The 25,549-nt window shown below is 37.5% G+C and overlaps 1 long non-coding RNA gene across 1 annotated transcript; it reads right to left on the reverse strand.

Annotated features, from left to right (window-relative positions):
• Positions 1–2,605: 2,605 nt before the first annotated feature.
• Positions 2,606–17,607, reverse strand: LOC109023984 (uncharacterized). The gene is made up of 3 exons (XR_002003458.2): positions 17,475–17,607; positions 16,985–17,040; positions 2,606–2,645 (listed from the first exon to the last, which is right to left on the reverse strand). It is a non-coding gene; the product is annotated as an uncharacterized lncRNA (long non-coding RNA).
• Between the last annotated feature and the right edge of the window lie 7,942 nt (positions 17,608–25,549).

Genomic DNA, 25,549 nt, shown 5'->3' on the forward strand with positions numbered 1-25,549 from the left:
AGTAGGTCCCACCTCCTCATGGCCCTGTGATTTTAAGGTTCGCAAATTCATGTCAAAAAGCTTCCTGATTGTAAGGTCACTGCATCTATAAGTCTGGACCCCCTCCCACATTTACATTTATCTAAATCGAGGATATAAAACAATTTAGCTACATTCACATTTTTTTTTTCACATAGCCTTTTAAAGCGTAATTGGATTCCTAGTAATCCAAGATTTTGTGGCAAAATCAGTTGCCTGTAGGGACCCAATGTTGTTTACAGTTAACCCTCAGGGGAGGCCAGCACTAAATGTGTTAATGTAGATGTCTGATATTTATATTTTAAGCCATCACTAAATTACGTTTCCCTCCTTTCCCCCACCACCTCCCAATAGCAAAATGAAGGAGTCATAGCTGGATCAAATGAGGTTTCACTTACAAAGTATTTTTAATTTTCAGTGTGTAGAAATACATTAATGTAGACTTGAAGTTATTGTGAAATAAAGCAAACAATTTTCATATTCTGGAAATTGAAAGGTATGTTTTCAACTATTATCGGGATGATCTCTACTTTTAAAGTTTCCTGCAGAAGCAATGAAGGAAAAGATTGATAAATGCAAGTAGAAACTTCAGATTGGCAACAGACACTAAAAACAAATTTCCACAATGAATACAGATTTGGAGAAAATGCAGGCAACAATTTTAGTAGGCAAATGATGGATATCCCTAATATTCAAAGAGCTATTGATTGTGTTCATTGTAAAATACAAATCAATTACAAGAAGAAAAATAAACTCCATGAATAACAATAACATGAAGAGGCATGTCAAATAAAAAATAAATAAAAATGTACATTAAGTATGTGGCTAAGATGCTCACTAATTAAAGACAATAATAAGATTACATTCTAAATTCTTTACATTTGCACAAATTAAAAGGGCAATTATATTTAACTTTGTCAAATAAAGGTTTCCTACATTATTGGCAAGTTAGTAACTTGTCAATCCTGTGTTGAAAGCAATTTGCAGTATCTGTTAAAACTTTACATACAAGTGAGAGTCAGGCAAATAATTCCACTTTCATTTGTCTATTCTTTATAAATATCTACAAAAATAGGTAAGAGTGTTCAACTCCACCTTCTTTGAAACAATGCAGAATTGGAGGCAACCTATGCATCCATCAGTATGGGAAGGGTAAGCGGCAGTGTAACACATCCTCAGTGGGGAATGAATGGTCTAGAGCCACTTAACAGAAGGGTGAGATTTCTGCGTGTGTTGGCGAAAGACTTTCATTATCTTCTAACAGTTCTGAAAATTGAAAAATAAAATTTTCTCAATGGTGCACTATACTATTTCTATATAGAAAAACGCAAGTGCATACACATGTCCCAAAGGCTACAGAACGTACTCGTAATACCCGACACTTCAAATCATGAGAGCGTGCATGGGGATTCAGCAGGGTGATGGAGGATTACTTTTTCCCTATTGTTTAAATGCTTTGTTGAGTGCATATTGTATTTATAATTTTAAAAAATACTATTAAACTATTTTTAGGAATGTGAAAAGTGTGAAGAAAATTTGAATAGCTAACTCTCCTGTTCTTAAATCCAAATATCAATTTCTAAAGCTGCTTTTGTAATTTTAGCAGTACCAAGATCCATCAAATCAACACCCTGTAACCGTTGGATATTATCTAATCAGCTGTGGGTATAGTTGCTCATTATTTTTTCTCGTAGAAAATATGCTACTCAAAGATGAAAAGAAAAAATATCATCCAACTTTTGAGCACTATAGGTTCTGGAACACCATTATCAATAACTGAAAATAGAAACTGAGCAGAAGTTTCTATAACTCTATAGGGCTCTCAGCATTTTCCCAGCAGACATACTGTAGGTAATGCTCTTTCAGAGACAAAATACGAATGGGCAAAGGAATCTGGATAGAGAAAATCAGTGAGGTGCTGTGCCTTGAAGTCTTGAAAGATAGATGGAGAAATGTGCAGAGAAAAGAAAGTGTAAAGTGAGATAAACACCTCACAAGGTTTTTACAGAAATATTGCTAAGGAGAGAATGAACATCCCATAACATTGTAATGAACTTTTGTTCAAATATCTGATGTACTTTTGCAAAACTACCTGATGTTCTGCTGAATAGTGATAGTGATAAAACATTTTGTTTTGTTGACGAACTCTTCAAGAAGTATGAAAAAACTCTCACAGGTAGCAATAGATACATGTCTGTTACCAAAAAGTTTACATTTACTTCCTCATGATATTATGTTAGACACCTTTGCAAAGAGTTGTAGATATTGCAGCTGCTGCTTTAAATAAGACAAAATAAAAATATAGTACAGAATAGTAACGTTGAAACTATAGAAATATTGGATAAAATGGAGTAATGCCTTTTGAAAATTTATTTTACAAGATCAACAGAACCAATTGCTAATAGACGCATGAAGAGGTGAAATGTGTTCATAGGTGTAGATAACATAACACATGCCCAGCAGAAATCCCTGAATGATGAAAAGTTGATTTCTGAATCAGACAATGTATGCTATTTTTTCCTCCTCAGAATGTTTACTTACAACTACAGAATAAAATAAATTGGAAATATTTACCTTAAAATGGAAAGAATTTTGTTGTCAGTTCATGCTGCTGCATATATTCAGATCTGAAAGTAAAAAAGTCTACAAGCTGGGGACACCACAACAGTATTTCACTAAAATGAAAAATAAACTGCTCAATTAGAAAATGATGTTAAGGATAGACAGGCTTTGGAAATGCTGTGGCATACACACTATTTGTGCTGGGTCTACACTGCCACTCTTTTAAGCCTTCCTTTCGTAACTCTACATTTCATATTATAAGGTTTTGGTTCCTCTAAATTCCACAGCATGTAAAAAGAAATTGTTATCTATTTAGAAATATATACAAATACACACACATATGTATGTATGTATATGCACATATAAAGGAAAGTCACAGAAATTATTCTCGATTCTAACAAGATTAACCCTTTAAATTTTCACAATTTCATAATGATAAAGTGAAGCCAAATGAGCCAAAGAAACACACACTTCTGATATTCATAGCTCAGAAAAAGATACAATGTAAATACAAATACAGGTAAGGTGCAAAGGATAGAAAGACACGAAAAGTTGAATTATTTTCTCTAAGATCTCTTTCAGTTTTCCTTTAAAAAAAACAAATAGGGCTTTCTGCATCTTGTTGGCAGTGTGGTATATAACAAGTCCCTAAAATGTGGAAGGCACTTTTTGAACTGAAGTTTAATCAAGAGCCCTTATTTATTCTGAAGCTTTTGTGTCGCTTGTGCCTGGGTAGTGTCACTGGCCACCCTCTGATGCTGATGGGGCATGTCTTCCTGCCCTGAAGATGCTACAACAGCACATTGTACTAGATTGTCTCCAAGCCAGAGCCAGCTGCTGGGCTTTAAATCACTTTGAAAGGATAAGGGCGACTCTCTCATGACTGCATCCAAGAGCAGCAATTTAAAATGCATAAAGAAGTGTATTTGCACACTTAAATACTTTTCTGTGATTCTCAACACTAACAACTTGCCAGATGTAAGCCTAAAGTGAGTGAAACTTCTGAATTTGGGGAACAGAAAAATTGGGGACCATGCAGTTTTAAAAACACTTCAATTGAATTTATTGCTAAACTATGTTTTCTCCTTCCCCCCCTCCCTTGCCACCTCCCACCAGCAAAATGAAGGAGTCATTGCTGGATCAAATGAGGTTTCACTTACACATTATTTTCAATTTTCAGTATATAGAAATGCATTCATGTAGACTTGAAGTTGAAAAAATTGGGCGATGTCGTTTGGAACCAAATGGGCCACCTAAGAAGAATGGTCGGATCAAGCCTGGAGCAGGTGTGAACACAAATGACAGTCCTGATTTCTAACTTCTCCTAGGCATAGAGAGTCTTTCTTCCCATGAAAACAAGAAAGAGCTCACCAGGTGGATTTTCTAAGCCCTAGTATGAGGGGGAAATAACCACAAACAAATAGTACCAAACGTTTTGACAAATGGATGGCTTTGACGCCTGAGGTACATACGAAGAGAAGGATAAAAATGGCCACAAAAGTAGAAAGGGACCCAAAATGAGTAATGAAGAATGAAAGCAATCTGAAAAGAACACCTGCTAGACTGACAACAGAAGAGGAACAGGAGAGCAAAGTAAGATAAATGTTCATCTTGGAGATATGTAAGATCGAAGGAAGGGGAAAGAGGCAGGTATGAGCTAGTGATATAAATGAATTACAAAGAAGCAGGCTTGTTTCAACACACACTTGAATCAATGCTATGCAAAGATCTATGATAACAGCCACCCCATTTTGTCGATACTCGAAATAAGCAAGAGTAATCAGGAGGAGTGATGGGAAGGCCTAGAAGTTGTGTGCATCTGTCTTTTTCTTTGCCAGCACTGTGGTTATCATTATTACAGTAAAGCCATAACTATTCAGAGTACACAGACATGAGTCATTCTGTATAGCTGAGTTTCCTGATAGGTGAAGGTCTGCCAATTTGAGGACTAAGTCTTTATGTTAAATCTTTAAGCTAAATCCTTTATTTTAATAGATTGCAATCTACATCAATGTTATCTATGTTAATCTCTCTCTCTCTTTTTTTATTTTTTTGGCCCTGGCCAAATTAGACTCCAAAAGTTAATATGTAGGTGTGTTTTAGATGCTTACTAAATCATTATAAGTGCTGTGACTTTATATTTATCTTTCATTCAAGGCAGACTCAAGACTCATGTGCTCTAACTCTAATATTTACTTTTCTAATCACTTGCCTTATCCCAGGTCTCTTTGTAGTTTTAACTTTAATAACTCTTAATTATATCATGTATTGTTGTTGTTTCTTTGTTAAGTCTTACCACTCTAGATTTTTGTATCTTAGAGGAAAGAGATCACTATTTCATCAAATTTTATATAAAAAGAATTTAATAATTGTCTAATAGAACCAGATTGCTTTACAAATGAGGGAAAAGGCTCCCTGAGACCTTTGATTTGCTGAATGCCATATGGCTAATTAGGGACAGATCTAAAACTAGTATCCAGGTATCCTTGAACCTTTCTTAATGGGTACCTACTACTATAAACTATTAGTTCATATCTTAAAACTCCTCGTTTTGCCTCAGAAGGAAGGTAGTATAAAATGCAGGAATGATCCTAAGGTGTGGAAATATGTTCAGAGCTTTTATTATCCCTATCAGTAAGATGGAGACTATAGCAAATGACTCACAAGATTTGTAATATATGTACTAGGAAACTTAAGTTTGATCTGTGTTCAACCTTAGACTTCTTATTGGATCGGAGAGGGGCATGGCTGGCTTAAAAAGGTGGGAATTTATTTCCATGTGACACTTGGTATCATTCTCATAAAGACTAATTTTAGGAAGACAAAGATGGGGCATTCAAGAAAGGTTCAAGGATAGCAAGATAGGAAATAATCTTCAATTAATTATTTAACACCTGCCACTCAGCTATTCTCTGCTCCAGGTCTCATTGAATTATGTCTGAATTATAAAGGATGAGCTAACAGGGGGATACAACTAAAGAGATCTGTTTAACTAATTTATTTATTTATTTATTTATTTTGAGAAGGGTTTTGCATGTGCCAGACAACCTAAGCAGATTCTCAGCTCTGTGTCCACAGACTCCACCATGGTAGCAGGGGTGTCACGTGCTCAGCAGGTGCTGCACATTCGGCCCTGGGCATTAGTGTTCTCAGGTGACATTAGTGGCATTATTGTCCTCAACAGGAGCATCATTTTCACTGATAGGGCATTGGAAGCCTTAGCAGCACATGCCATCACTTTTTATTGTTCATTCATTCTTCTGATATTAATTGGGCATCCTCCATAGGCCAGTCACTTGCAAGATGTTGTTAGTGACACTTGCCTTATTATTTTACAGTGTTGAGGAAAATAGACCAAGCAAATATTTGATAATAGTAGAGTATAATGATAAGGAATGTACAGGGCACTGTGTGAGCACATGGGAGGTACACCATATGCAGGCTTGGTTGTGGGCAGTGGGCACAGGGGCACCTTTCTAGAATAACGTAGTTTAAGTTGCAACCTAAGGATGGTAGGAGACAGATTACAAGGAGTCTACTCTAGGTAGACGAGAGAACGTGCGCTGGTACAAGATGAAGAGAGAATATAACATCTCTAGGCAACTTAAAGAAGTTAAGCATGGCCAAACTGGGTGGTATTAACATGACAAAAATAAGGGTGGAAGAGCAGGCGGGGAAAAACAATGAACTGTATCCTCAGAAAATCAGGCCATTACTAAAAGGCTTTAAAAACAAGCATGGCATAATAAGATTTATGTCGTTTAAAAGTAGTATAAATTTCATGTGGATAAAATAGATTGGATAACTCTATTAAAATTATTGCAGTCATCAGATTGAGAGATGCTCATATAGGAGGCTTTTACTGTGGTTCAAAACAGAAAAATGGTGATGGCATATAAATGCTACAATGATAGTTTGGGGAAATAATTATAATTTGGATATATTTTAAAGTTACAGCTGATAAGACTAGCTGATCTGTTGGATGTCAGGTATGAGGGAAAGGTAGGAGTCAAGGAAGATGTTGAAAATAGGAATCAATGTCTTTGATATGATTTTTTGGGCAGATAAGAGGTGGAATGATAGACCAAGGAGTATTATCCAGATCAAGAGAAAAGTAATGACAAGAAGGAGATTGTTAGTGTGGGTAGAGATAAAAGCCTTAAAAGGGTCAGAAGTATTGTGAAGATGTTTGCAGAAGTAATTAAAGGAGGAAACTGAGAAGGTAGAAGGCTATGGCCAGAGGGTCATAGCCAGAGCTTGAAGGGGACACAGTGGGATGAATCACAGCAAGGTACTAACCCAGAAGACTGGACACCTCAGAACACATTGGTTGCTTGTTGGGGATTCTCAAACATAACTGAGAGTGCAGTTTAAGAGAGGAGATTTGAAGTTCTTCTGATTGTGCATTGAGGTAGAGCCAGAGAAAACTGATTTATGTAATAATGGTCTTATCTTAACCCTTTTCTAGTATAGTCAGCCCATAGAGCACAGTTATTCATAAGCAAGTTTTCTGTTACAAGTGATCAACAACTGTTAGCCTCTTTTCTCTCTGCCCTTTTTCACAAAACAAAGTTCAAGGTTATGAATTCAATAAGCCATCAATATAGCATTTTGATACAGGATTGATTGATTAATTGATTAATACTGAGAGATGAATGAATGTGCATTTCTATGGCTTGAAAAAGCAGTACATTTTCTCAGTCTGTCATTTTGGTTCATTATTGAGTGTCAAAAACTCATTGGAGGAATTTTTGTAGTCTTTATAGTGAAATGCACTTTTGGGATGGGTTAAAAATAGGCTTGATAAGATATGGAATGTTGAATACGTCTTGATTTTTCATTTGAGAATTTCCATGTCAAAAATGTCTGTCTTGAGACTGAATGACAAGGCCACTGAAACAAAAGCCAACTTCAACTTCCTCCCTCTGCATCTTAAGTAACACAGAATGATTCGAAAACAATTTAAAACAAATTTTAAAGAAAAGATACTAAGCCATGTTTTAAGATTCTAGGGCAAAAACAAGTGCTAAACACACATGTATGCACACACAAAAATACATAGGTATGCACACACGCACAGTCTTTCTAAAACACATACAAAAAAAAAAAAACTTTAAAAAGAACTCCATTCTCAAATGCCCTTTGGGAAGTTCAGCAATGAAAGGATTCATTTTCGTCTCCCAACTTTATATCAGATTCATCAAAGGTGGTAGTTGACCCCAGGCATGGACTCTGAGATGCTGTTCAGCACTGTTTTTAAAATTTTGTTTTGTTTTCTGTGTCTGGCTTTTTCACCTCTAGATTTTTCTGCAAACCCTGACTTGCCATTTCAGATCATTTCTTCTGCATGGAAAACTTATTGAGGAATAGCTAATGATCAACCTTTAAATTTCTCCATTACAGAAAGTATCTAAATGTCTCCAAAGGCCAGAGAATAGTCATAATAGTTAATATTTTTGATCACTTATTACCCATTAGGCAGAGTTCCAAGGACTTGACATAAATTTTCTCTTTTAATCCTCACAACAACATCATTAGGTAGGTATTATTATTATCTTCATTTTGTAGATGAAAGCTGGCAGGATGAAATATGTAAAATATTTTTCCAAGGGCTGATAGAGCCAAAGTTCTCCATATGTCACTCTTGTAAAAGGGCGTCTTTACATTAAGAAGCCACTCATCTAATTTAGACATGTTTGAATTATAGTTTCTTAAAGCTCCCAAAGTCTCAGTTATTTCTGCATAAACTAATAAAGTGCTACTCAGTATAAGTGTCAATTGTCAGATTCAAACTCAATCACTATGAAGATTATTGAGATACCAGATTCATTGACTCTGCCATCACACAATGCATAATCTAGTTCTGGAAGCTCCAGAGCTAAGTGATTAAGAGTACAGGCTTTGAGGCAATACACATGTGCTTCTGATGGAACTACTATCATCAGGCTATGTTGAGGCCACTGCATTTTCTTAGTAAGCCAAAAATTATCTTCTTAAACAGGATTTATAAATTTTAACCACAAGCTGCCATTGTAAGAATGAAATGAGATGATGTACATAGAACCTTTTGCATAATGTCTGGCTTTTGTAAACTGCAGCTATTGTTATTGACACTGTTGTATTAGATACACTTCTAAGAACATAAGCAATAGTACACAACATTCTGTGATAAATTCCAAGCTACTGGTATGTACAGTACATGTTCCACAAAGCCAGGCTCTAATCCTCTGTCTTCCACAGAGTTCTCCCTGAGGGAGTACATGGTACAATTTTAAGAAATGCTTGTAAAGGATGAATGAATTGAGCGCTCCCCATCTGAAACGATTTTTCCCGTGTCTGAGCTTGTATCTGTTTAATGTCCATACTGTCTTGTTTTAGGTCTTAGAGTCACATTGTGCTTTTCAATATAATTTTTTTTTATTTTTTTTATTATACTTGGATACATGTGCAGAACATGCAGGTTTGTTACATAGGTATACATGTGCCATGGTTGTTTGCTGCACCCATCAACCCATAATCTACATTAGGTATTTCTCCAAATACTATCCCTCCCCTTGCCCCCCACCCCCCAACAGGCCCCAATGTGTAATGTTCCCCTCCCTGTGCCCATGTGTTCTCATTGTTCAATTCCCAGTTACCAGTGAGAACATGCAGTGTTTGGTTTTCTGTTCCTGTGTTAGTTTGCTGAGAATGATAGTTTCCAGCTTCACCCATGACCCTGCAAAGGACATGAACTCATTCTTTTTTATGGCTGCATAGTATTCCATGGTGTATATGTGCCACATTTTCTTTATCGAGTCTAACATTGATGGGCATTTGGGTTGGTCCCAAGTCTTTGCTATTGTGAATAGTGCTGCAATAAACATGTTTCCATGTGTCTTTATAGTAGAATGATTTATAATCCTTTGGGTATATAACCAGTAATGGGATTTCTGGGTCAAATGGTATTTCTAGTGCTAGATCCTTGAGGAATCCCCACACTGTCTTTCACAATGGTTGAACTAATTTACACTCCCACCCACAGTGTAAAAGTGTTCCTAATTTTCTACATCCTCTCCAGCATCTATTGTTTCCTCACTTTTTAATGATTGCCATTCTAACTGGCGTGAGATGGTATCTCATTGTGGATTTGATTTGCATTTCTCTAATGACCAGTGATGATGAGTTTTTGTTCATCTATTTGTTGGCTGCATAAATGTCTTCTTTTGAGAAGTGTCTGTTCATATCCTTCGCCCACCTTTTGATGGGGTTGTTTGTTTGTTTTTCTTGTAAATTTGTTTAAGTTCCTTGTAGATTCTGGATATTAGCCCTTTGTCAGATGGATAGATTGCAAAAATTTTCTCCCATTCTGTAGGCTGCCTGTTCACTCTGATGCTAGTTTCTTTTGCTGTGCAGAAGTTCTTTAGCTTAATTAGATCCCATTTGTCAATTTTGGCTTTTGCTGCCGTTGTTTTTGGTGTTTCAGTCATGAAGTCTTTGCCTATGCCTATATCCTGAATGGCATTGCCTAGGTTTTTTTCTAGGGTTTTTATGGTTTTAGGTCTTATGTTTAAGTCTTTAATCCATCTTGAGTTAATTTTTGTATAAGGTGTAAGGAAGGGGTCCAGTTTCAGTTTTCTGCATATGGCTAGAGAGTTTTCACACCATTTATTAAAAAGGGAATCCTTTCCTCATTGCTTGATTTTTGTCAGGTTTTTCAAAGATCAGATGGTTGCATATGTGTGGTGGTATTTCTGAGGTTCCTTTGGTTTATATATCTATTTTTGTACCAGTACCATGCTGTTTTGGTTACTGTAGACTTGTGATTTTTGCACACTGATTTTGTATGCTGAGACTTTGCTGAAGTTGCTTATCAGCTTAAGGAGTTTTGGGGCTGAGACAATGGGGTTTTCTAAATACACAATCATGTCATCTGCAAACAGAGTTAATCTGATTTCCTCTATTCCTATTTGAATGTCCTTTATTTCCTTCTCTTACCTGATTGCCCTGGCCAGAACTTCCAATACTATGTTGAATAGAAGTGGTGAGAGAGGGCATCTTTGTCTTGTGCCGGTTTTCAAAGGGAATGCTTCCAGCTTTTGCCCATTCAGTATGATATTGGCTGTGGGTTTGTCATAAACAGCTGTTATTATTTTAAGGTATGTTCCATCAATATCTAGTTGATTTAGTGTTTTAGCATGAAGGGGTGTTGAATTTTATCAAAGGGCTTTTCTGCATCTATTGAGATAATCATGTGGTTTTCATCATTGGTTCTGTTTATGTGATGGATTATGTTTATTGATTTCTGTATGTTGAACCATCCTTGCATCCCAGGGATGAAGCTGACTTGATCGTGGTGGATAAGCTTTTTGATGTGCTGCTGGATTCAGTTTGCCAGTATTTTATTGAAGATTTTCCCACTGATGTTCATCAAGGATATTGGCCTAAAATTTCATTTTTTTGTTGTGTCTCTGCCAGGTTCTGGTATCGGGATGGTGCTAGCTAGCCTCATAAAATGAGTTAGGGATGATTCCCTCTTTTTCTATTGTTTGGAATAGTTTCAGAAGGAATGATACCAGCTCCTATTTTTACCTCTGGTAAAATTCAGCTGTGAATCCATTTCATCCTGGGCTGTAATTTTTGGTTGATAGGTTATTAATTACTGCCACAAATTCAGAACTTGTTATTGGTCTATTCAGGGATTTGACTTCTTCCTGGTTTAGTCTTGGGTGGGTGTATGTGTCCAGGAATTTATCCATTTCATCTAGACTTTCTAGTTTATTTGCATAAACGTGTTTATAGTATTTCCTGATGGTAGTTTGTATTTCTGTGGGATCAGTGGTGATCTCCTCTTTATCATTTTTTATTGTGTCTATTTGATTCTTCTCTCTTTTCTTCTTTATTAATCTGGCTGGCAGTCTATCTATTTTGTTAATTTTTTCAAAAAACCAGCTCCTGGATTCATTGATTTTTTGAAGGATTTTTTTGTGTCTCTATCTCCTTCAGTTCTGCTCTGATCTTAGTTATTTCTTGTCTTCTGCTATCTTTTGAATTTGTTTGCTCTTTCTTCTCTAGTTCTTTTAATTGTGATGTTAGAGTGTCGATTTTAGATCTTTCCCACTTTCTTCTGTGAGGGTTTAGTGCTATAAATTTCCCTCTAAACACTGCTTTAACTGTGTCCCAGAGATTCTCATACATTGTGTCTTTTTCCTCATTGGTTTCAAATAACTTATTTATTTCTGCTTTAATTTCATTGTTTACCCATTAGTCGTTCAGGAGCAGGTTGTTCAGTTTCCATGTAGTTGTGCAGTTTTGAGTGAGCTTCTTAATCCTGAGTTCTAATTTGATTGCACTGTGGTCTGAGACACTGTTATGATTTCTGTTCTCTTGCATTTGCTGAGGAGTGTTTTACTTCCAATTATATGGTTGATTTTAGAATAAGTGCTATGTGGTGCTGAGAAGAATGTATACTCTCTTGATTTGGGGTGGAGAGTTCTGTAGATGTCTATTAGTGCCACTTGGTCCAGAGCTGAGTTCAAGTCCTGAATATCCTTCTTTATTTTCTCTCTCATTGATTTGTCTAATATTGATAGTGGGGTGTTAAAATCTCCCACTATTATTGTATGGGAGTCTAAGTCTCTTTGTATGTGTCTAAGAACTTGCTTTATGAATTTGGGTGCTCCTATATGGGGTGCATATATATTTAAGATAGCTCTTCTTGTTGCATTGATCCCTTTACATTATGTAATACTCTTCTTTGTCTTTTTTTATTTTTGTTGGTTTAAAGTCTGTTTTATCAGAGACTAGGATTGCAACCCCTGCTTTTTTTTCTTTCCATGGTAAATATTCCTCCATCTCTTTATTTTGAGCCTGTGTGTGTGTCTTTGCACGTGAGATGGGTCTCCTGAATACAGCACACCAACGGGTGTTGACTCTTTATCCAATTTGCCAGCCTGTGCCTTTTAATTGGGGCATTTAGCCAGTTTACCTTTAAGGTTAATAATGTTATGTGTGAATTTGATCCTGTCATTATGATGCTAGCTGGTAATTTTGCCTGTTAGTTGATGCAGTTTCTTCATAGTGTCGATGGTCTTTACAACTTGGTTTGTTTTGCAGTGGCTGGTACTGGTTTTCCCTTTCCATATTTAGTGCTTCCTTCAGGAGCTCTTGTAAGGAAGGTCTCGTCATGACAAAGTCTCTCAGCATTTGCTTGTCTATAAAGGATTTTATTTCTCCTTCACTTATGAAGCTTAGTTTGGCTAGATATGAAATTCTTGGTTGAAAATTCTTTTCTTTAAGCCTCACTCTCTTCTGGCTTGTAGGGTTTCCGCAGAGAGATCTGCTATTAGTCTGAAGGAGTTCCCTTTGTGGGTAACTCGACCTTTCTCTCTGGCTGCCCTTAACATTTTTTCCTTCATTTCAACCTTGGTGAATCTGACAATTATGTGTCTTGGGGTTGCTCTTCTCGAGGAGTATCTTTGTGGTGTTCTCTGTATTTCCTGAATTTGAATGTTGGCTTGTCTTGCTAGGTTGGGGAAGTTCTCCTGGATCATATTCTGAAGAGTGTTTTCCAACTTGGTTCCATTCTCCCTGTCACTTTCAGGTACACTAATCAAATGTAGGTTTGCTGTTTTTACATAGGCTCGTATTTCTTGGAGGCTCTGTTTTTTCCTTTTCATTTTTTTCTAATCTTGTCTTCACACTTTATTTCATTAAGTTGATCTTTAATCTCTGATATCCTTTCTTCTGCTTGATTGATTCGGCTATTGATACTTGTGTATGCTTCACAAAGTTCTCATGCTGTGTTTTTCAGCTCCATCAGGCCATTTATGTTCTTCTAAAAACTGATTATTCTAGTTGGCAATTCCTCTAACCTTTTATCAAGGTTCTTAGCTTCCTTGCATTGGATTAGAACATGCTTCTTTAGCTCAGAGGATTTGTTATTACCCACCTTCTGAAGCTTATTTCTGTCAATTCGTCAAACTCATTCTCTGTCAAGTTTTGTTCCCTTGCTGGCAAGGAGTTGTAATCCTTTGGAGGAGAATAGGCATTCTGGTTTTTGGAATTTTCAGCCTTTTTGTGCTGGTTTATCCTCATCTTTGTGGATTTATCTATCTTTGATCTTTGCTGTTGGTGACCTTCGGATGAAGTTTTTGCATGGTCATCCTTTTTGTTGATGTTGATGCTATTGCTTTCTGTTTGTTAGTTTTCCTTCTAACAGTCAGGCCCCTCTTCTGCAAATCTGCTGGAGTTTGCTAGGGATCCACTCCAGACCCTGTTTCCCTGGGTATCACCAGCAGAGGCTGCAGAACAGCAGAGATTGCTGCCTGCTCCTTCCTCTGGAAGCTTTATCCCAGAGGGGCACCTGCCAGATGCCAGCCAGAGTTCTCCTGTATGAGGTGTCTGTCGACCCCTGCTGGGAGGCATCTCCCCATCAGGAGGCATGGAGGTCAGGGACCCACTTGAGGCAGTCTTTCCCTTAGCAGAGCTCAAGCACTGTGCTGGGAGATCCGCTGCTCTTTTCAGAGCTGGCAGGCAGGAACTTTTAAGTCTGCTGAAGCTGTGCCCACAGCTGCCCCTTCCCCCAGGTGCTCTGTCCCAGGGACATGAGAGTTTTATCTATAAGCCCCTGACTGGGGCTGCTGCCTTTCTTTCAGAGATGTCCTGCCCAGAGAGGAGGAATCTAGAGAGGCAATCTGGCTGCAGCAGCTTTGTGGTGCTCAGGTGGGCTCTGCCTAGTTCGAACTCCCCGGCTTTGTTTACACTGTGAGGGGAAAACTGCATACTCAAGCTTCAGTGATGGCAGATGCCCCTCCCTGCACTGAGCTCTAGTATCCCAGGTTGACTTCAGACTACTGTGCTCACAGTGAGAATTTCAAGCCAGTGGATCTTAGCTTGCTGGGCTCTGTAGGGGTGGGATCAGCTGAGCAAGACCACTTGGCTCCCTGGCTTCAGTCCCCTTTCCAGGGGAGTGAATGGTTCTGTCTTGCTGGCATTCCAGGTGCCACTGGGGTATTAAAAAAAACTCCTGCAGCTCGTTTGGTGTCTGCCCAAACGGTTGCCCAGTTTTGTGCTTGAAATCCAGGGCCCGTGTGGTGTAGGCACCGGAGGGAATCTTCTGGTCTTTCGGTTGCGAAGACCGTGGGAAAAGTGTAGTATCTGGGCCGGATAGCACCTTCCCTCATAGCATGGTCCCTCATGGCTTCCCTTGGCTAGGTGAGGGAGTTCCCTGACTCCTTGTGCTTCCTGGGCGAGGCAACGCCCCACCCTGCTTTGGCCCACCCTCCATGGGCTGCACCTACTGTCTAACCAGTCCCAGTGAGATGAGCCAGGTATCTCATTTGGAAATGCAGAAATCACCCACCTTCTGCATTGGTCTTGCTGGGAGCTACAGACTGGAGCTGCTCCTATTCAGCCATCTTTCAATATATTTTCTATAGGTACTTTCATCTCTTAAAGCTATTTGAATTGTTCACCTATTTAGATGCTGCCTCCCAAAGGATTTATTAGTTCTTAAGGGAAGGGGCTGTGTACTTTTCACATTTGTGTATTTCACCAAGTCTCACACATGGCATTGTGCACTGTAGGTGTTAAAATAAATTTGTTACTTTTGATTGTATTGAATTAATTTGCCTGGATTTGATTTTATAATAGGTCTAGGAGGATTTTCATATGCAGATAATGCCTTTCATTCTTCTATGAGTATAATTGCATAATTCCGTCATATTTTTCCTCACTGGAGATTTGGAGGGAGCAAATTGTTCTAGAATCAAAATAGTTGGTCTTTAGAAGAGAAAGGCACAATTTAAAATAGATGATTACTTACTATTAAAATAAAAACTAAGAAAAATCTCACATTTAAAAATCTTTACTTTTTGTCTACAGCAGTCAAGATGTTGTTAAGAATAATAATTGTAAAGCCTTTTAACAACTTCTTATATAAAGTAGTTGGCAGAAATAAATATTTAATGCTTTGTCCATCATTCCGCCTTTGAAATTGCCTGTCCAGGGGGAAAAAAATATCACATCACCATGTTTATATATTGCATGGAAAAATATTGAGAATATATTTCTTTTTTATTTTATTTTATTTTATTTTATTTTATTTTATTTTATTTTATATTTTTGAGACAGAGTCTTGCTCTGTCGCCAGGTTGGAATGCAGTGGTGTGATCTTGCCTCGCTGCAACCTCTGCCTCCTGGGTTCAGGCGATTCATCTGCCTCAGCCTCCAGAGTAGCTGGGACTACAGGTGTGTGCCACCACACCTGGCAAATTTTTTGTATTTTAGTAGAGATGGGGTTTCAACATGTTGGCCAGGGATGGTCTCAATCTCCTGACCTAATGATCCACCCGCCTCAGCCTCCCAAAGTGCTGGGATTACAGGCGTGAGCCAACATGCCGGCCATATTTCTACATAAGGAAGAAAAATGGGCAAAGAAATTACCTAGCAAAATAATATACAGGTTGTGTATTGCCATCAATTTAGCTCAAGTAAGCTTACTTTTTTTGTTATTGCATTGTTTTGGCATTACCAATTATTTAATAAATATTCCACTTTATCAGTATCTATAACAAAGCTATTACAGACAGTAGGGTGAAAGGGAGCAGAGAGTGAATGCAGGAGATGTGGAACTCGGAGCTGACTTCAGAGTTTACAGTCAGATTGGGGAGGTGACATGTAGGATAGAACCATGTATTCTTATGACTCATGAAGAAACAGTGTTCTGATGTGAATTATACAGGCAGTGGTTCACTGGGAATATCTACTGGAAGCAGCTAAGATATGAACTGAACTTCATTTAAGTAATTTGTCAATTCATTTGACTAATTCCCTTACTTGATTTAACAAACGAAGTAAGGGAAGTCAAATAGACCAGACCAAGAAGATTGCTCCATTTCCTATACAGTCTACAAACAGAGCTTTTACCATTTAGTTGCCATTAAAACAGTCCACAACAAATTGAATGGAAGGAAAATTTTAATTCTTTACTCAATTTATCCAAACTACATAGACACTTAGCTTTTCAGAGTAATAGTTTCTTAGTCTATTTCATTAATTCCAAAGGATGCTAAATTGTTTCAAGGATGAACCTGAGGAGAAGTTTTGCTGCTTAGGGAGATTTTCTTAAATCCTGCTAGTGACTGCTGATATCACTATATCCACGTGGCCATGCAATTGTGAAACCTCTGTGTCATATGTTTGGATGTGTTTGCTGCACAGTCATACTAGAAAAGATTTGGACATCACTTCCCACACTTTTTAGTATAGAAAGATTTCTAAGAATTAGGGTTTTGAAAAGAGGTAAATATTTAATGTAGATCACATACACACACACACACACACACACACACACACACAAACATGCATACAAACATATAAAGATACTTTATTTGAAAAGATCTAAATTTTAATGAGTACTTACCCGATGCTGGTCCCAAGATGTTCATTCTGGCTCCAGGAATGGATTCCTGTGCTTATCTTAAAGAAAAGAAGCCAAGGAAGGTAGAAACTTAGCGGAGGCTCCTTTTTTAGTTAGTACTACAGCTGGAATTTGGTCCCAACTCTGATCCATACTTTATGATGAGATCTCTTTCTGTTTATTGGGTCACTTACAATTAAAACAAGGAAATTAAAAGGCAACCAAACTATAAATAATAAAAAATTGATGGCACTGTTTATATTTTGTTAAAGAGGAAGAGAGTATTTCCTGTGAGGCTGAGGTGCTTTAGAAAATGTTAGATGAAGGCTCAGATTTTGAAGCTCAGGGATATTTGAGAATGGAATAATCCTGCAATAAGCCAGCATGCCAGAAAATGTAATTATTTTTCCTCTTTTTTACTTATTTTTGGCACTATTAACAATTGTAGAACTTATTATAGATACCATAAGTGCCTTGCCATCAAGTGGATTACCTGTGGAGAAGACAAATGTGAATATAAATTAGGATGGAAGAAGTCAATGGGAATCTGGAAACTGGAATCAGCATTTTATCCTCCCTCCACTGAGATCACATAAAAATGAGTAAGCACATCCTGCTTCCCCCTTTCTCTGCATGCTGTCTTAGCAACATAAACACTAATTGGTTGCTATAGTGATCTCAAGTTTGTAACTAGACCTGAGATATCTAGTTAACAGTGTCTGAAGGTGAGAAGATGAATGCTTCTGCTGTGGGGTTTTGTAGGGTGATGGTCTTGGAGTATAAAAACTGGCAAATGTAGTCTCAGGTCCGAAAGCCTGGCAGATTTGTTAATTTTATTCTCATCATGTCTGACTAGTTCAATTCATCTACCTACAGAGGCTGGAGTGCCTTCATATAAGCTGGTCTCTGAAGCTGACAACTTCCATAAACTTGCAGTCAATGAGAAATACCAGTTATGGGCAGAATTTAGCACTTAATACACTTTTTATTTTATTGCTGAAAAGAGTTCAGCGGCACTAAGATGATTTAAGCCATCAATGAGATGCAGTGGAAACAGCCTAGTAAAATCATAGTCAGCCTGTGCCTCTTCTCCATGACTCATGGGTTGATTAAGAAATCTCATTCTTTAGGGCCCAGAGGATGAACAGCATTCCTCTAAGTCAAGACCCTTGTGCTTTAATTGGTGGCTGCCACCAATCAGCCACAGAGCGTGTCATGCAACCTTTCCAGGTCTCCCTTTCCTCATTTATGAAGGAGATGATAACTGGGCCTCCCTCCCAGGGCTGTTATGGGGATTAAGGATTGAATTATTCTAAAGTACTCTGCAAATGCAAGTGTTATATAAATGCTAAATACTAACCTATGGCTTTGATTTCATTAGCGCTTCCCATTTGAAAGTTATAAGGTGAATTCAATAGTATAATGTTCAACAGAGAGCTCTTCTCTGTAAAAAAGTAAATATACACATATGTATGTATATGTGCATAGATATAAGTACATTTATATGTGTGTGTCTATTGGTACACATAATTATTATGTTTGCTTATTTAATTAGTGATTACCTAGATATTGAATAGGACTTTTTCTATAGTCCTAGAATTGGCAAGTGGCCACAAAAGGACAGAAAAAGAGTCATCATGTAACTATTAGGGGGTGGGAAACCCTTGCAGATCGTATTCGGAAACAGAAGAGCAGGGTCAACTACTCTCCCATCACATTTTCTCTACTCTCCTCCCTCAGCCTATAAGAAAGAGAAAGAGAGGTCAGGGGGTTTATTTAGGATGTAAGTAAGAAAAAGAATGCAGGGATTCTTCTGTCTCTACCTTAAGTCAAGGGAAAATGGAAGGCTATGCATCTACCCCACTGAAAGTATGGTGCTAAAGGGCTCAAAGGGAATCACTGAGAGGAGGACATAGCAGGAAGAAGAGGTATCTCTTTCTTTTTAATTTGTTGGACATATGTGTGGGCTGGGTTTCTGTGACTATTAATGCAGGGAAAATTGGAAAGGACAGACTGGAGAGAAGGGACTTCAATGCAGGGCTTGCAGTCCTGCTATTTGGCTTGGCATGAGTATATGAGTATCTCTTGGGTGAAGAGGAAGTATGAAAGGTAGTCATGTTTGAGCCATCTTGCCAGTAGTCAACCCAAAAGAGCTGGCTAATGGGAGAGGAGACTCCAGCAGCAAGTGGCTGTTGGGCAGACTTATGGGACCTGGAGCGGAGAAGTTCTGGTGAGGTCACAACACACTGGATCACTGGCATCAGAAACTATGCAGTGAAGAGTTCCAGTAAGATTCCACAAAGAACTCACACTCAAGTCACACAGTAGAATGAACATCTGCATGCCTGCTGCACTGAGGCAATCGTACTGTATTTTGGCCATTTTCAGCCTCTCTTCTCCCTCTTCTTCACAACTGAGGAGTAGATATCAAAAGGAAGAAAAAGTAGAGGGTACCGTGTCCTAGACTAAGACTCCTCTATGTTCCTAATCATTAAGTCTCAAACTCATCTACCTCAGGGAGAGTGAGAGGAAAGGAGCATTAAGTTCCATATGAGATTTAAATTTGACACTAAATGGGAATGGGCTTTTTAGAACTTAAATGCTTGGAAGGCGATTAGATTGGCGAGAAACATCAGGGGCATGATGCAAAAGGGAGATTTGACAATGTCTGGGTAAAGGCAGTGATTGGGAAAAAATAAACCTGCTTTCTGGCCATTTAATAAAAATATACATGTAACATGGCCAGGCGTGGTGGCTCACTCCTGTAATCTCAGAAATTTGGGAGGCCGAGACAGGTGGATCACTTGAGGTAAGGAGTTTGAGATGAGTCTAGCCAACATGGTGAAACCCTGTCTCTACTAAAAATACAGAAATTAGCCAGGCGTGCTGGTGTGCACCTGTAATCCCAGCTACTTGGGAGGCTGAGGAAGGAGAATGGCTTGAACCCCAGAGGCGGAGGCTGCAGTGAGCTGAAATTGTGCCACTGCACTCTAGCCTGAGTGACAGAGTGTGACTCCATCTCAAAACAAACAAACAAACAAACAAATATATATATACACACACACACGTAGACACACAGACACACACACACACACGTGACAAAAAGACTTTATAGATTCCTCACTGTGCATCTCTTCCAGAGTAATTTCTGTTTGCTGTACATCTCAGTTCTTTAATAAAAACAAAAATACACAACACGGACCACAAAAAATAGGCACTCTCTTTGTTCCTGCTTTGAGTTCAGGCCTTTATGTGTATACTCACCTCCTAAAACAAAAGGGCTAAAAATAACACGCAACAATCCAAACAGATGAAAAACTGAAAAAAGAGAAAAACTCCAAATAAAAGGTTAGTTCAATTTTTAAAATCAAAATACACATTACAGAACACAAAAAACAACCATGCTTATATAATCTGAACAATCTGGAATTTATTAGGCAGCTGGGCTCATTAGGCAAAGTAAGGGATCATCAAAGTGATGTCACTATTCATTTATAGTGAGAAACGAAGTAGAAACTTGAGAGCCTAAACAGAGTACAGCAAGGAGGCAGATGTCACAATTCAGTACAGCATATATTTATATTTTTTATTTTCATTACAATGAAATGAATATTTTGAACATTTAAAAAAGTTTTATTTTACTTCAAGTTTCAGGATACACGTGAAGGATGTGCAGGTTTGTTACACAGGTAAACATATGCCATGGTGGTTTGCTGCACCTATCAACCCATTGCCTAGGTATTAAACTCCATATATATTAGCTATTTATCCTGATGGTCTTCCTCCCCTACTTTCCTGACAGGCCTCAGTGTATGTTGTTACCCTCCCTGTGTCCATATGTTCTCATTGTTCAGCTGCCACTTATAAGCGAGAACATGTGGTGTTTGGTTTTCTGTTCCTGTGTTAGTTTGCTGGGGATAATGGCTTCCAGCTCCATCTATGTCCCTGCAAAGGACATGATTTCATTCCTTTTTATGAGTGCATAGTATTCCATGGTGTATATGTGCCACATTTTCTTTATCCAGTCTATCACTGATGGGCATTTGGGTTGACTCCATGTCTTTGCTATTGTGAATAGTGCTGCAAATGAACATACATTTGGTTTTGATTCATTATTTAGACTGGCACTCTCATCTCTTAGTGTTTAATTAGTATGATGATCTTCGTGATATAACTGAGAATAAAATGCCCAGTGATTTGTATGTAAACAGAAAATTTTAAAAGGTGGTACTAATAGATGCTTGGTATATGACCAATGCACCTTTAAGAAATTTACATAGGTTATGTTGTTTAATGCTCACAAAAAGTATAAGAGGTAGGTACTGTTGTTTCTGTGTAATAGAGGAGGAAACTGGGGCCCCCAAATTTTAAGTGGCTAGCCAAAAACACAGTGATAGTGTGATTGGCTTAACTTGTTTTGTTGTCTAATTAAACAGACCTTTATAAATTCCATTGTTGAAGAGCAAATCATTAAAATGAAGACTTTTTTTATTGTTTCTTAAGGCATATACCTTTGAACCTGCTTCATGATGTATGAATCATCTCTGTTCCTAACCCTGTGGCTACTAATGCTGCTGGGTAAAATCAAAATTACACATCAAGGCAGATTGGGACCACTATAAATTGGTGACCAGCTATACCATAGTTCTGGTTTTACTGTCAATAGAGGAGGAAAGCCACATGCATAGTGAAGGCAACATTTGAAGTCTTTGAAAAGGGTCTATTTTTGTTGACTCACAAGCAAGACATTTGATGATGTCCTAATCAGGCCATTTTATACTGTAATTTTTCTTCATTGGAAATTATGTTTTCATGTGATTATAAAACATATTTTTAGGCAATCAAAATAATAATATTATATCATGATTGGAAAAATAGTCTCAAAAATATCTCTCAACGTGTTTCCCTGAAGTGCAACAAACAAACAGGAAAAAAATTTATTTGGTGATCCCAAGTAGAAACTAACCAAGCAAGATCCTTTACTGCAGGCCTTCTCAGGGCATTGAAAATGCTAATGTGAATTTTGAGTCTTCTAGATGGGATATGATGCATCTCAATGTGTTTCTTGTTCATTTATTATTCATTCAGCAAATATGTATTGAGTGCCTATTTCGTGCTAGGTGATACTCTGGGCATTGGGGTTCAGCAGCCAACAGGACAGACAGACTGCCTAATAAAACCCACTCCAGTGTATGATGCTGACCTATAGTGGCGGAATAGGACAGCTGCTTATCTTTCTGTTATTTCAAGCCAAGGAAAATGTTAACTAGAGAAACATTTGTGAGAAGAAGAGGGGATTATCAGCAGGAAGCCAGGCATCTGCCTACCTTTTCCCTTTCTGATAATTAACCATCATCTCCTTACTTTCTCATCTTCTTTGTAGTGATCTTTCATCATATAATGGCCACAAATAGCAAAAGGAAGGCTTAATAACAAACCTTAAAATGAATAAATAATTACAGCCACTAATCTTCCTCAGCCAACTGATTATTTGTTCAGTGACACTATTACCTAAAACGAGGTTTACATAATTTAAAAGAACATCGTCATGCAGTTTTTACAGCTTTTTTTCTATTTGTCCTTGCTTTTGATACCCTTTAAAAAACAATAGAAAGATATATTGGTGCTGGACACGTAGGGACTGAGGGAACAGTTCTATATAGACAGAGGAGTCTTCAAAACAAGAACATGCATCAATTTAAAATTAAATGCACTTTTTACACTTTAAATTTTAGTAGTCAACCCGTTTCATAATGAGTATAATTATTACCTCTCTAACAAGTCTAATCTTATCACAAAAATATTGTCTACATGTGATACTATCTGGCCATCTGTCTTTAGTCATCATACAGATATTTTGATACCGATTTTCTATATATACACTTCATTTATAATGTCTTTTCTTTGGTATTGTGAGAATAAAATTCTTTATGATATTATTTCAGTATACATAAAAAAATTTTCTAATGATACTGTAATTCAAGAATTATGTGTGTGTCCCCCGAAGTAGAGTCTCAGCAGACAGAAATGCAACCCTGCCCCTCCTGTGAGGAGCTTGAACTGGCTGTGATTCCATGAGCAAGATCGAGAAGAAAACTGCCAATCCAGAGACTACTTTTAGAACTACTTGATAGGAAAGATATGTAAAAATCTAATTTTTTGGAATAGCTATCTTATGATTCCAGAGTTTACTTTTGCAATATACATTTAAAAATGTGAACGCATATAAGAAACTGACATTCTACATTAAAAATCAACATATATTTATTGGGTACCTAAGAAGTGCCAAGTACTGTATTTTATCTCATGTTTCTTTCTCTGTCTGTGCACAAGCTTTGCAATTTCTCTCTCTCCCACTTCTGGCCAACCACCTTTGATTTTCCTACCCTGAATTCTCAAATAACTAGTTTGAACAGGGACAGTTTATCTTGGGTCTTCTGTGTCCAAATTTACATAATATTTAAATGAATCCCATAGCAGAGCATCCTGATTTTTTTAATTCTAAATTCCTGATTTTCTTAATTCTAAATTCTAAAAATCTGTCTTCTTGATCCTGTTCATGGGTCTGAGTATGGCTAGATTATGATGTGCTGACTCTTGGTTATGGCAGAAGATATCTGGATAGGAATTCTCCCTGAAAAGGGAAAGTTAACAGAAGTCAGCTAGGCTGTTTGGATTTCAAGTAACAGAACTTTCTGTGGCATATTAATTCTTCCTTCAGGAAAATAGTAAAATGGCTTTATCTATTCCAGGTTTTCCATCTGGAATCAACAACAAGAAGGAGAAGGAACTTCTCTTTTATGTAACTTTTAGGGGCAATGACAACTTTGCCCAAAGCACCTAACTGGCTTTTCTCTAAGATTTCATAGATCAGAAGTGGTTCAGAAGCACGTTTCTAAACTGACCACTGCCACAGAAATCCCAGTTAACATGCCAGGTATGATTACTGACTGACAAGTCAGAATATGTTCCCAGGCTGAGAGGGAGGATTAATTCCCCTTCTTAATTCAAGAGAAGGGTCACTACAAACAACATTGGAATTCTGTTAAGAATGTGCATCTTAAAATAAATCTATTATTTCTTATCATGTTATTCTGCTACTAACTTCTCTCCTATGAGGAATTAACACCAAAATGCTTAGTGAATTCCCCAAATTAACTGAGATCCATAGATGCTGGCCCACTAAAAGCCCAAATGTACAACATCACTCATCATCAGTGAAATGCAAATCAAAACCATAATGAGATACCATTTCAATCTGTTAGTTAGAATGACTGTTCTCAAAAAGACAAAAGAAAACCAGTGTTGGCAAAGATGTGGAGAAAGGGGAATATTTACTCACTGTCGGTGGGGTTGTAAACTAGTACAACCATTATGGAAAACATTATGGAGGTTCCTAAAAAATTAAAAATATAACTACCAAAAGATACAGCAGTCCCACTACGGAGTATATATCCAAAGGAAAAGAAATCAGTATGTCAAAGAGATCTCTGCATTCACATATTTATTGCATCATTATTTATAATAGCCAAGACATGAAATCAACCTAAGTGTTAAACAGTAGATAAATGGATAAAGAAAAGGTGGTATATATACAAAATGAAATACTGTTCAGTCATAAAAAGAATGAAATCCTGTCATTTACAACAACATGTAAAGATGAACCTGGAGGATATTATGCTAAGTGAAATAACCAGACACAGACAGACAGACACTGCATAATCCCACTCATATGTGGAATCTAAGGGAAAAAAGTTAACATCATAGAAGCAGAAAGTAGAACAATAGTTACCAGAGACTGCTGAGGGGAGGGGAAAGGGGATAACAGGGAAAGATCACAATAAGAAGAAATAAATGTTGGTGTTCTATTGCATAGTAGGATGAGTATGTAATATACTATTTCAGTGAACAGTACAATATTGCATACTACAAAATAGCTAGAAGAGGGGCTTTTGGAAGTTCTCACAACAAAAAATAATAAATGCGTGAGATAATGGATGCATTAACTATTTGGTTGGATTGGAGTAGTTACAACATAGATATATATTGGAAGATCAAATTGTATCCTACCAATATGTACAATTACAACATGTCTATTAAAAGATAAATCATTTTTTTAAAAAGATAGCCCAAGCTTCATAATGTTATACTGGGTGTCTAGATTTCATAATAAATAAGACTGATTGAGTTTGTGTCAATTATTGTATGTATAAGTATATATGTTATTTAACAATCTAGAGACCTTGGGCAACTCATTTCACAGTTCTTGAAAGAGTCAGTTACCAAGTGTGCATGTGTGTGTGTGTGTGTGGAGGTGGGGAGGTTGTGTGTGCAGGGGAAGTTGGGGGTGTCATACAATTTGCCCAACATCCTTACCAGACATTTTTTAGAAGGAATTTTGTGTGCAGAAGGGCTAAGGCTGTGAAGTGTTATGCAAATGTATGCCATTATCATGCCCCTTTCTCATGAACACTCCCAAATCCCTCATGCAGATACAAAATATCCACAGGAAAAGAAATATTTTTTTCATATAAATAAATAAAAATGTGTAAAAGAATGGTTTGATTA

This window comes from Gorilla gorilla, chromosome 17 (genome assembly GCF_029281585.2).
Source record: "Gorilla gorilla gorilla isolate KB3781 chromosome 17, NHGRI_mGorGor1-v2.1_pri, whole genome shotgun sequence".
Classification (NCBI taxonomy): domain Eukaryota; kingdom Metazoa; phylum Chordata; class Mammalia; order Primates; family Hominidae; genus Gorilla; species Gorilla gorilla.